This window comes from Hyperolius riggenbachi, chromosome 9 (assembly GCF_040937935.1).
Source record: "Hyperolius riggenbachi isolate aHypRig1 chromosome 9, aHypRig1.pri, whole genome shotgun sequence".
NCBI lineage: Eukaryota > Metazoa > Chordata > Amphibia > Anura > Hyperoliidae > Hyperolius > Hyperolius riggenbachi.
In genome coordinates this window covers 200,995,793-201,010,014 of record NC_090654.1, presented here as the reverse complement: position 1 = coordinate 201,010,014, position 14,222 = coordinate 200,995,793, and positions in this window count along the sequence as shown.

Sequence of the window (14,222 nt, the reverse complement as noted above, 5' to 3'; positions counted from 1 at the left end):
GGTTAGCAAACACAACAGTAGAGATGGCCCGAACAGTTCGCCGGCGACAGTATTCTGCAAACATAGGCTGTTTGCATTTGCGGCGAACATTTGGTGTGTTCGATTCACCCCCTATACATTATCATTGAGCTAAACTTTGACCCTTTACCTCACAGTCAGCAGGCACATGGCAGCCAATCAGCTAGCACCCCTTCCTGCACCCCCACCTCCCTAGTGGCTGGATAGTGTGATGGTTAAGGGCTCTGCCTCTGACACAGGAGACCAGGGTTCAAATCTCAGCTCTGCCTGTTCAGTAAGTCAGTACCTCTTTAGTAGGAGACCTTAGGCAAGTCTCCCTAATACTGCTACTGCCTATAGAGCGTGTCCTAATGGCTGCAGCTCTGGCGCTTTGAATCTAGCAGAAGAAGAGCGTGATATAAATGTTATTTGTTTTGTCTGTCAAAAAGCAGTAGTGGTGGCCATATTGGATTAATTCTCTGCTGGCTGCTGACTGTTAATGAGAGCAGGGTCAGACTTGCTGCAGATAGGTAGGGAAAGCATTAGCCTAGGCCTGTGTTCTTGTTCCTCACTTGCTGTGAAAGAACTCCAAACAGGCCTTTTGAGGGCTAGCACTTTGATCTCCTGTGTTTTTTTTGTGTGTGTGACACTCCACAACCCACTGACACCCAGAGCTGTGTGCACACCACTGCTGTTGCCTCATTAAGTTGCAGGCACAGAATCACTCCAGTGCATTATTATTTCACTGTATTCTGATAGTACTATTGCATTTCTCTGTGTAAGACACTCTACAGCCCACTGACACCCAGCGCTGTGCATAATCCAGGTGTTAGACCCCTTGAAACAACTTTTCCATCACTTTTTCTTGCCAGAAACAGTCTTTGTAGGTTTTAAAATTCGCCTGCCCATTGAAGTCTATGGCGGTTCACCTGATTTGCCTGTTCGCGAACATTTATGGAAATTTGCGTTTGCCGTTGATGTGTAGAGATTAGAGATGGCCCGAACTGTTCACCCGCGAACTTATTTGCGCGAAATTCAGTGGTTCGTGAGCTAACACAAACTTTATGGTGGTTCGACCCGCCCCCTATACTACATCATTAGGGTCAACTTTGACTCTATACATCACAGTCAGCAGGCACAGGATAGCCAATCAGGCTACACTCCCCCCTGGAGCCTCACTCCACAGGTTCACATTTGTAATACCCATCCCTGCATATACCTACCTGTTGTTCAGTGCACCTACCTACCTACATGAATGCACGCAGTGTGATATTTAATACCACCAGTCACTGTACCTGTTTACGGTAGCTGTGTGTGTGTGACAGCTGCACATTTGTAATACCCATCACTGCATATACCAACCTGTTGTTCAGTGCACCCATTAGCCAATAAATGGTATCATCCTGATTTAAAACTTCTTTCATCTACCTATGTGAGCGCACACAGTGTCACTGCACCTGTTCACAGTACCTGTGTGTGTTTGTGTGTGACAGCTGCACATTTGTAATACCCATCACTGCAAATACCTACCTGTTGTTTAGTGCACCCACCTACCTACGTGAGCGCATGCAGTGTGATATTTAATACCACCAGTCACTGTACCTGTTCACGTTACCTGTGTGTGTGTGTGACAGCTGCACATTTGTAATACCAATCACTGCATACCCACCTGTTTTTCTTCAGTGCACTTACCTACGTGACCGCACGCAGTGTCAAGGCACCTGTTCACGGTACCTGTGTGTGTGACAGCTGCCAATTTGTAATACCAGTCATTGCATAATTGTTCACAGTACCTGTGTGACCGCACGCTGTGTAATAAACCACTCCGTGCATACCTGTTAACTGCACCTGTGTGACAGCTGCACATTGTATTGTAATACCAGTCACTGCATACCTTTCACTGCACCTGGGTGACTGCACATTGTATTAGTCAAGTCAGTGCATACCTTTCACTTCATCCCCCCGATAAGGACAAAACAGGTAGGTAGAGGCAGAGGCAGAGGCAGACCCAAAGGAAGACCACCCGGCAGGTCTGTTCGAGGTCGTGCTGATGTGATTTCGTTCGGCCCTGGACCAAAGTACAGTGCTTAGAAGAAGGCATGTCCCATCAACTCCCAATATTGTCAGGACATGGTTGACTATTTAACACAGAACACCTCATCTTCCGCAGCCACCAGCGCTACTACAAGCACCACATCCGCTGCATTTGACAGTTCGCAGGAGTTATTTGGTGGGGAATTAACTGATTCACAGCCACTACTGTTACAACAAGATGAAGGCGCTAAGCAAGTTACAGCACCTCATATGTCTGAGTTAGGCGACACTATGGACGTAAGGTGTGAGGAGGAAGATGATGAAGTACCTGCTGTTGGTGCAGTTTATGAGGTTTCTGAGGCAAGCGAAGCTGAGCAGGATGATTATGATGATGACGATGATACGGATGCCATGTGGGTTCCTAATAGAGGAGATGAACAGGGGGACAGTTCAGAGGGGGAGCCAGAGAGGAGTAGGAGGAGACGAGTTCCTAACAGAAGCAAGGGAAGCTTGTCATCAGAAACAGCTGGTGGCAGTGTCCAGCACCATGTATCACCACCTATGAACAGCCAGCCAACATACCCTTCAACATCAGCTGCTGATGCCACCATAGTGCCATCACCCCCGCGGGGCTCAGCGGGTTTGGAAATTTTTTAGTGTGTCTGCCTTAGATCGGAGCAATGCCATCTATTCTCTCTGCCTCCAAAAATTGAGCCGTGGAAAGGCCAACAGCTGCGTAGGGACAACTGCTTCACGAAGGCAAATGGAGAAAAGGTACACACTGCAATGGGAAGAGCACCTGAGCAAAAGCAGCACACAAAAGAAAAGCCACCCTCCTTCTCCTCTTCCTCCTTCAGGTGCAGCATCTTCAGCCTCTTTCTCCCTTGCACCTTCACAATCACAGCCACCCTCCTCCACTCCGCTTTTCACCTTGAGCGGTTCCTGCTCCTCTGCCCAGAGCAGCAGTCAGGTGTCCTTGAGAGAAATCTTTGAGAGGAAGAAGCCAATTTCTGCAAGTCACCCCCTTGCCCGGCGTCTGACAGCTGGCTTGGCGGAACTGTTAGCTCGCCAGCTGTTACCATACCAGCTGGTGGACTCTGAGGCCTTTCATCAATTTGTGGCCATTGGGACACCACAGGGGAAGATACCAGGCCACAATTATTACTCTAAAAAGGCAATACCCAAACTGTACCATGAAGTTGAGAGGCAAGTGGCGTCATCTCTGGCACACAGCGTTGGGTCAAGGGTCCATCTGACCAAGGATGCCTGGTCTGCCAAGCACGGTCAGGGCAGGTACATTGCTTACACAGGCCATTGAGTCAACCTGCTGACCGCTGGCAAGCAGGGAGTACGTGGCTGTGCAGCGGACCAACTTGTGACACCTCCACGGCCTGCAGGTAGGCCTCTTGCCACCTCCTCTCCTCCTGCTCCATCCTCTTCGCTGTCGTCATCCTCCTCCTCCTTGGCTGAGTGGCAGTTCAACTCTACTGGTGCTGTGATCTCCTCTCCAGCTACACAGCCCCAGCTCCCCAGGGCCTATGCTGCATGCCAGGTACGACGGTGTCACGCCATCTTAGACATGTCTTGCCTCAAAACGGAGAGTCACACTGGAGCAGCTCTCCTGGCTGCTCTTAACAAACAGGTGATCAGTGGCTCCAACTGGAGATCGGCAACATGGTGTGTGACAACGGCAGCAATCTCATTTCGGCTTTGAATTTGGGAAAGTTGACACATGTTCCCTGCATGGCACATGTGCTGAATCTCATAATTCAGAGATTTGTGTCTAAGTACCCAGGCTTACAGGATGTCCTGAAGCAGGCCAGGAATTTGTGCGTGCATTTAAGGCGGTCTTACACGGCCATGGCACGCTTTGCCGATATTCAGCAGAGAAACAACTTGCCGGTGAGACACTTGATTTGCGATAGCCCGACTCACTGGAATTCAACCCTGCTGATGTTCGACCGCCTGCTACAACAGGAGAAAGCCGTCACTCAGTATCTCTACAACTGCAGTAGAAGGACATACTCTGGGGAGATGGGGGTGTTCTGGCCTAATAACTGGACACTGATCCGAAATGCATGCAGGCTCATGCGGCCGTTTGAGGAGGTGACAAACATGATGAGTTGCAGTGAAGGCGCCATCATAGATTTGATCCCATATGTTTTCTTCCTGGAGCATGGCATGCGTAGAGTGGTGGATCAAGCTGTGGACGAGCGTGAACAGGAACAGGAACAGGAGGAAGAGTTGTGGGATGAATTCTCATCAGAACAAGATGTTTTCTCAACATCCCCCCTTTATTCCCGAACCCCCACAAGCTTCTGGTTGTTTTTGCCTCTCAGGCTAAATGACTCCAGTTCTCCAGTGGTACAAAGCCATGAGCATCATATACTGAATAAATGTTAACATATCTGTAGACCTTGAAAGCACGGCAATGTGAAGGATGTAAAAAATGTACCACTGATCATTCTAAGTTAAGCTCACACTATGTGATGTGTGATTATTAATCCAGGAAGTCATTGATTTTGACCTGATCAAAAACTGAACTGGGAATATTGATTTCATCAAAAAGCTGGTTTAAGATTAAACAAAACGCCACCATTTTCAGCTTTTTACTGCAATGCGGCACACGTCTATGTGACTATTGATCTAGAGCTCTCTCCCTTTTGACTATATTTCCACCTGAGCCGGATCAATAAAAGAACTGACATCACCAATCAAAGCTGGAAAAAAAATTGATCTGCATTCCCCTAGTTTGAATTGCATTTTTGTTAGACTTGATTTTTTTTTATTAGATCGAAGTCTAAGAAATTAAAAAAGTAAAAAAACAAAAAGTTTAGTGCAACTTTAGAGAGATCCTACCACCAAGATAATGTTGGCACAGCACATTTTGTCAGCCAGTTTTATGTAGTTTTGCTAAGACTTGTTTGGTTTACTGCCCTGAGTCAGATATATTGAAACAGTCTATTTGCAAAGACTTTTTTTGTGCGCAAACATGAGTCAGCAGCTGAAAGCAGTAAATTCATAATTCTAATTAGGTTCATCCCACACAATGCATCTTTTTTTTATTATAGAAATGTGTCATTCCTCTCTGGAGGCATCAGTGATATATTCTAACTTGAAATTATACTTTAGACATTTTAGTTGTGTTACTTCATGCTCACAGTCATGGTTTTTTAATCCATTTTTGGTAAAAAAAAAAATGTAAACATAAGTCATGAAGTTTGTTTGCGGTAAGTAGCACAGATTACATGTCATATCATTATGGTAAGGTAGGGAAACCAAGCTGTATAATCACCTTAAAGGGGCACTATGTAAAATTTAAAATATGTGCAAACATATACAAATAAGAAGTACATTTTTTTCCAGAGTAAAAAGAGCCATAAATTACTTTTCTCCTATGTTGCTGTCACTTACCGTAGGTAGTAGAATTCTGACAGAAGTGACAGGTTTTAGACAAGTCCATCTCTTCATGGGGGATTCTCGTAGATTTATTTATTTTCAAAAGCACTTAGTGAATGGCAGTTGCTCTGTCCAACTGCCAAAAAACTGTGTAGGGAGCAGGAAAGCTGGCCGGCATCATTGTTTAAATCCTTTTTAGGGAATATCTTTATAAAGAATAAAAGCCTTGCTGAGAATCCCCTATGAAGAGATGGGCTAGTCCAAAACATGTCACTTCTGTCAGATTTCTACTACCTACTGTAAGTGATAGCAACATAGGAGAAAAGTAATGTATGGCTCATTTTACTCTGGAAAAAATGTACTTCTTATTTGTCTCTGTTTGCACATACAGTGGGTTGCAAAAGTATTCGGCCCCCTTGAAGTTTTCCACATTTTGTCATATTACTGCCACAAACATGAATCAATTTTATTGGAATTTCACATGAAAGACCAACACAAAATGGTGTACACATGAGAAGCGGAACGAAAATCATACATGATTCCAAACATTTTTTACAAATAAATAACTGCAAAATGGTGTGTGCATAATTATTCGGCCCCCTTTGATCTGAGTGCAGTTAGTTGCCTATAGACATTACCTGATGAGTGCTAATGACTAAATAGAGTGCACCTGTGTGTAATCTAATGTCAGTACAAATACAGCTGCTCTGTGAGGGCCTCAGAGGTTGTCTAAGAGAATATTGGGAGCAACAACACCGTGAAGTCCAAAGAACACACAAGACAGGTCCAAGACAGGTCAGGGACCAAGTTATTGAGAAATTTAAAGCAGGCTTAGGCTACAAAAAGATTTCCAAAGCCTTGAACATCCCAAGGAGCACTGTTCATGTGATCATTCAGAAATGGAAGGAGTATGGCACAACTGCAAACCTACCAAGACAAGGCCATCCACCTAAACTCACAGGCCGAACAAGGAGAGCGCTGATCAGAAATGTCGTCAAGAGGACCATGGTGACTCTGGATGAGCTGCAGAGATCTACAGCTCAGGTGAGAGACTCTGCCCATAGGACAACTATTAGTCATGCACTGTACAAAGTTGGCCTTTATGGAAGAGTGGCAAGAAGAAAGCCATTGTTAACAGAAAGCATAAGAAGTCCCGTTTGCAGTTTGCCACAAGCCATGTGGGGGACACAGCAACCATGTGGAAGAAGGTGACACCAAAATGGAACTTTTTGGCCAAAATGCAAAACGCTATGGGTGGCAGAAAACTAACACTGCACATCACTCTGAACACACCATCCCCACTGTCAAATATGGTGGTGGCAGCACCATGTTTGGGGGGGGGGGGGGCGGGTGCATCTCGTCAGCAGGGACAGAGAAGCTGGTCAGAGTTGATGGGAAGATGGATGGAGCCAAATACAGGGCAAACTTGGAATTTTTGAAAGGACTTGTTTTAAATGATAATAGGGATTTGCCAGGCCTCATCACCTGTCAGGTTTTTTTAGTTGGTATGATATGTGTTTACTTTTTCAATTAAAATGGAATATAACCCATTATTTCTTCTTTGCTCTAAAAGATTATTTACAGCATATAATATACTAACACAATGTTTTTTTTTTAGTAAAACAGCATTTAAAGGGTTACATCACAGGACTGACTTTTTCTCCTGCAGGGGCTGCCGTATCCGAACTGGTGATTAGCTTATCTTCTGTATACATTCTTTACTTGATACAATTAAGTAAACATTCTCTGGCTGTGCAGAAACTTATGCTAATGAGTCCTGGAGTGAAACACAGGTCAGAAATCACTGATGGCTGCATTTAAAACAGAATTGCAACAGTTATGAATAAAATGCACCAGCAGCTTTCAAAGTAAATAAACTGAACTTTGGGAAGTTATAATGTCTAAATGAATTATAATACTTGCGCACAAAAGCAAATATGATAATTGTACAGGTTATAAATAGTAGGAAAATGCATTTTTGTTGAATATTTTGTCCGAGTTTTAAACCGCTTTAAGACTGTTTGCATTTATTACTTCAAACTAATCTGGTGCTGAAAAAAAAAGATCTAACAGCACTGTATGCTGGTTGGCCAGAATCTAAATAACCTTGCCCCGGCAGGAACGTGAGCAGATGACATTGACCACAGGAAGAGTTCGAGAGATAACATCGGAGGATAGTAACCAGAGGAGCCCATCATTGGAATGAGGTGTGGGTGACTAGAACTATGTGTCCAAGTTAGGAAAAAGCTTACTGTTCGATTACTATTACATTCCATTTATTACTATGCTTATTTATTATTGATTTTCTAGGTATCACAGCCTTTGTTTGGGATGTGCCTTATTTTGACCCAAGGCAGTACCACATGAAGATCTTATCATTTTATGTGTTTTCTATGTGTTTTTTTTATAAGATGCAGACCTTTAACCATAGAGCAGTGGTACAGCAGAGAACAATTTAAAGCTTTCTACTTTAGTACAGTTGGAGGCCAGGACAAACAAACCACAGGTTCTAACAAACCACAGCACAGAAGTCTTCCGCGGTTTGTAGGTAATACATTACAAATTGAGGTTGCCTTATTGAAGTGTGTGAAGAATTTTTATTTGAAGGAATAGATGGACTAAAACTATTGTAAACCAATATTAAGTAAATTTCCAGGCAGTGTGCTGAAAGACCTTGGAATAACAAGCAATAAACCTTGGTATCTGTAGCCGAGTCCTCTGAGGTCAGTAAAGGTTTGATTCTATCACTTAGACTCTCTTTATTGTGAGTGCTTTGAAACCCATCAGGTTCCTAATGTGGTAAATCAATCGAGTTCCCTTTTTATAGGCCTTCTGTGTACAATACAGCACTCCACAAAACTATTCATTGACTCAGTCTGCAGGGGAATTTGCATTGTGAGCGTTTTTATTTTCAGGCTTCCAGATATTGGCAGGCGAATCAAAATATGTTTTAAGCTTGGAGTGATAAATGGTGAGCTCAATTAATTGAGGCTGGATTGCCTCTGACGATCTGCAGTATGATAATGAGTTTTATACATCTGGGTAATTTCTCAGGTTTATTCCAGGCTCGTTCTATAGCTTGATGGCAGCTTTAACTCTTGCAGTGCAGATCTTACTCCCTGTAGCCTTTGTTCTCTTATATACTTTCAGCTGGTTGAAAACACGCTTTCTTGCACCTATTTTATGGTTACATTTGTTTTCAAGTTCGAAGCTCTAATACCCAAAGCCAATATCTTGTTTTATTCATATTGTAATTGATATGCTAATCCTCAATGCGCTGTCGTATTTACCCAATTTTGCAAATGGGGCCCTCAACAAAGCTAATGTACTTCCTTTCAACACCATCCTGCTTACTTTGATACTCTAAGGGAGGTTCATTTATCAAGATAAGAGCAAAAAACTGGAACAAAAGTGGAGCAGCGGCCCAGAGCAACCATTCAAAATCAGTAGCTAAAACCTGATTGGTTGCTCTGGGCCTTTGTTCCACTTTTTCTGCAGTTTTCTGTGCACCTGGTTTGTTAAATCAGATTCTCTGACTCTTGTAAGTTTGTGACGCCTGGTCTAGAACTTATGACTATAAGCAAAGCCCAGAGAGGCATGTATCTGCCTGGTGTGAATATCTCAGTGCTGTTTATCTGGGCACAGCACATCAGATTACTTAGTGTAAACTTGATATGTTCACTCTTTGTGCCCTCTGCTTATAGTAATTTTTACCTCCTTGTTCCAAGCCTATCCTTAACCTTAAAAGACACCCGAGGCGAAAATAAACAACAGAAATAAACACTTGTATCTATCTTCCTTCTCCTAAAAAATACTTTTTGAGATATTAACCTTCCCAGCGTTCAATTTCCCCAGGATTTCTGTGCAAACAGTGATAAAATTTATTTTTAAAACTTTTTTTTCCCTGTAACTTGCCAAAATGTGTCAAGCAAGGGTCTAGTATACAGTGCAGGAGAGTATTGATGTGTATGCATGTTTATACTGTTCACAGCATGTTTTTTTGAACGGACATTTCTGTCCATACCGCTAGGGAGGTTAAACAGTTGTATTTTATGTTTAAATCTACTTTTTAAGTTTTAACAGTTTTATGGTTTTTGCTCAATGACACATTCATTGAAGTATGCCAGAGCTAAAACCTATGAACTATTGGCCCTTTTTTATCTCTTTCCTGCTCTCAGAAGCCATTTTCTGCTAGGAAAGTGTTTTATAGTTGGAATTTCTTATCAGTGAGGGTCACACTGTAGTCACTTCCTGTCTGAGTCAGGACTGAGTTAGCCACTTACATACCTGGTATTTAAATCTTTCAGGCAGATAAATAAAAAAAGGAACACAGTACTTACATACCTGATATTTAACTATTTCAGGCCCAGTGCACACCAAAAACCTCTAGCAGATCTGCAAAACGCTAGAGGTTTTTGGAGCACAATTCAGAGCGATTCTAGGCATGTTTAGAGACATTTTCTAAACATGCCTAGCGTTTTTTGGAGCGTTTTTGTGTATCAGATTACAAATATTGTTACAGTAACGCTGTTACTGAACAGCTTCTGTAACAAAAACACCTGGAAAACTGCTCTGATCTAGCGTTTTTCAGAGCGGTTTTCCACTTTCCTATACTTTAACATTGAGGCAGAAACGCTTCAGAAATCTAAAAAATGCTGCAGCCCCCGAGTTTGCGTTTGTGGAAAAAACGAGCCGCTCTGTGCACCATCCCATTCACTTTCATTAGCCAAACCGTTTCCCCCTGCAAGCGTCTTAAGAAACATTACAGAACCGCTCAGGTGTGCACCAGCCCTCAGGCAGAGGAAGACAAAAAGGAACACAGCATAGTTACTGTATTTGTGTGCTAGGCACTGTACATACCTGTACATTTCTATCTCATCATGTCACATGTCACCTCGGGTATCCTTTAACACAACATTAGGTCACATCTTAAAGTAAACCTGTAGGGAGAAAAAGAGCCCTGGAGGGAGGGGAAAAGGTATTTATCTCAGGAGGGGGAAGCCTCTGAATGCTAATAGGGCTTCCCCCATCCTCTTCAGCCTTGGGGATCCTGCGCTGGCAGCCCCCAAATGAAACGCACATCAAAATGTACCATCTGTGCTCCTACGCAGGCGCAGTACAAGCATTCCCTTGGGCTTCGGCAGATATAGCCAGATTGGGTCTGCTCTACTGCGCAGGTGCAAGTGACTCACGCCTGCTGCACAGTAGAGAGGACCCGATTGGGCTTGGGTATTTCCGCCAAAGCCTGAGGGGGAGCTCGTACTGCGCCTGTGCAGGAGAACAGATTGTAAATATTGTTGCTAGCTGCTAGCCCCTACAGTGCCTATGCGCACCACCGACATGTTTGTCAGTGGATTTTTGGGGGGCTGCCAGGGCGGGATTACAGAGGCTGTAGAGGACAGGGGAAGCCTCATTAGGATCCAGAGGCTTCATTCTTACGAGGTAAGAACCCCCCCAAGGGTTCTTTTTCTCCCTACAGGCACACTTTAACCTCTCCCATGCCTAACCCTAAGGGCCCTTCCTCACCGCATGTCCTTTGATTCAATTTTTGAAGCTCATGCATTTTACCGATCTCAAGGACACCATGGTTAACATAGTAATTGCACTGCCCTGTACTCAGTAGTACAATCTGGTTTACACCCAATCACAAATGTAGGGCCTGCTGCATTTTTCCTGTTTGTGATTGGGTCAAATGAACGGGAGTGCATGCAAATCGCATAGCAAATGCGATGCTATGCAATTTGCTTTGGATCATCCATTTAAAAAGACTTTCCACAGCTTGTGCCTGCCGATTGCACCTATAATTGAGGCAAAATGCACACTCCTAAACTAGTGAAATTCCCAATTGTAATTTTTTAGTGTGGAAGGCTCAAGTCCTATAGTGATAAGTAAAAAATGAATAAAGAGGTGGAACATTACTGGCTTTTGCTATTCAAGCGTAAATTGCAACTTGAAAGAACAATACACACTGCACATTGAGAACCATCCCTTTGTAAGGTGTATCTTGATTCAGTAGCAGAAGTTGCCAGTGTGATAAATGTTGGTAGCTGTCATTAGTTATGTTTTAATTAACACTTCCCTGCTGAGAAAATATAAGCTCAATCAGAAGTTTGAAAAATAATTGGAATTTTATTGTTCATCCCAAGTTCATCCCTTCTTTGCTGAGTCAGTAAGTAGTTGTAGGTGTGGGGTAGCAAGCCTTTTTAACCTTCTCTCTGCTCTGGCCAGCTGGAATTACAAAAATGGGCTTGCCAGACAGCCACCTGAACAATAGTAGGTCACATGGTTTGTGACATGGGAAAAGCTCTGCAAGATGGAGTTATAGATATTGCCAAGCACTCATCCATGTCAAGGGCAAGGGGCTCATCCCCATCTTGATGTAGTAGAGTAGTGTGAGGACCTGCATGGCTGCCTGCGCAGGCAGGCAGCCTTTTGACCACTGTTCAGGTCTGCATTCTGCAGGTCTCTGGAAGAGAGACCTTTTGTCAGTTGTGCAGCTTGCTGCTGAGGAATTTGCATATGTTTGTCATGCAGATTGCCTAGCCACATCCTTTGTGGGCTTGCTCTATAAAGAGCTATGTTTCCCACAGTAAGTTGCTGGTCATAAGAGTTAGTTCCTGTGTAACACTCGCCTGGAGTGTCAGCCTTGCTCTTTGTTTGAAGATTAGCCTAGAGTAATTCCTGGAACTGCACTAGGCAGTTTCCCTAGTGCAGTTAGGATTGCGTTATTTGTATTGCCTGTTCTGTCTGTCTGTGGGGTGCTAACCAGAGCAGCGGTTGTAACTGGTAGGCCCCTCTGTTCTGTTGTTGCCTTACTTGGATCGCACTCGCTCTGACGGTAAGAGCAGTGGATCATATCTCCTACGTATTCCTGTTTTCGTGTGTCTGTCTTGTCTGCTACGACCGCTTGCTGGAGGCTCGGTGAGGTAACCGCTAAGCAAGCGCTCGCGTCCTCTGTTTCATGTTTGTCTGTCGGTGGTTAGTTAGGCATGCTTGTCTCTGTTGTGCTTATCACGCGGGGACCGCGCACAAACGCGTGCACTGTTGCGAATGAGTGCGGTGTTCGCGTTTAGCTAGCGTTTGTTATTTTCCTTATCTCCTCATTGTATGATTTGCTGTGCCTTTGATACTCTCGTGCTCTGCCTTGCTGTAGCCTTGTGTCACCTCTGGCAATCACCTCTCCCGCGATTGCGTTCTTACTTCATATCTGCTGTTGTGTATGCACCGTCGCGGGTTGGCGACTAGTTTGGTGCACACACATACAATCTGTCCCTTTGCTCAATCTCTTTCAGGGCTATCTTGCCCTGCGTTTCTTCCCTTCGTGCAATTCCTGTCTGGCGTGTGTGGCAGGGCAGAGGAGCTGTTCCTCTGCACTCCACAGCTCCCCCTGTCGACAGGAATTTCCCTCTACAGGTGCATTGCTCCTTTTGCTGGGTTCCCGCAAATTATACGCTTGTGGAGGATTTCTGCAGTGTCAGCGCACGTCTTGTGCGCTGATCACGGAGAGAATTCCACAATCGTTACAAGTAGAAGGTAACTACCTCACACATTTGGTGGTAGGGCAACTGGATTTGTATGCCTTCTTCTTGAAGAGCCTTTCCCATGTCACAAATCAAGTGGGCTGGGCTGCTATTAGAGGCTAAAATGGTTAGGAGGTGCGAGGATTTCATACAAATCATGTAGTGATTTATGAAATTGAATCAGACCCTTAGTGCCTAACATTTAAGGCCACATATAAGATAAATACTAACCATAACAATCACTTTGGGTGACAATTTGCCTGTTCTTAGTGTAATATGAAGCTGCTTAAGCCCCTGGAATTTAAGCTAATCAAATGATTTGGTAAAACTCGGTAGCTTCCTAGTCTTGTGATTGGTATAAATTAACGTGGTCTTCTGATTTTCACTGTACATTTTTGTATTCCCTGATTGATCCAATATTTCCGAAGTATTTGGGCAGTCAGAGAATTTGGTAGTGTTGTGTATCAAGGATGTCCACATAATAGCGAACATCCACCACATATAATGGATTCCATAAAACAACCTTTTTTTTAAAAAAAAAAATGATAATTTTTTTAACAAAAATCGCAAAAAAAACCCACTTTATTTGGAATTTGGGAATCAGAAATGCCGTTTTCCGCAGAAATCTACGGAATCGGTAATCATCATTTGTGGAAAATTAGCATTTCCGCAGAATCGGAAATCTGCATTTCCAACCATCCCTAAGTCACATAAAAAAAAAATTCAAGAGACCTATATATTCATAGGGATCAAAGGCAATCAAAGTGTTGTTTTAATGCAAAGACTTTCTTTGCAGCTTCCTTAAGATGTGCGCCTCAGGAGAAGTCCTCATGGGAGGAGCACCCTTGAGATATGAACATCTGTGTCATCAGCCTTAGGTTATAAAGATTAAGTCCCATAAAAACAGGTATGGACACATGCTGTAATTCAAGAAATCCAAACACTGGTATGAATTAAAAGAAAAATGAAACATGACACTGACTTTTCTTCTAATATTTCATTTTTTTCCCCTCTTTTATGCCTGAGCTTTGAATCTCATGGTGCACTTTCCTAGAATTTTGAGTGGCAGCTCATAGCCCTGGCAGCCTTCCTACCCCAGCCTCACACAATGCCTCCAGTCATGATTTAATTACCTTTTCTCGCCCCTGCACATCTCCTTTGTCTCTTGATCTCCAACACAGAGCTAGGCAATCAATTCTCAGTGCCTCAGAATAAGCCATCAGGCTCCCATTAAAAGCCTCGGCACCGAGGTTAACGCATCCTCTCCAGCAC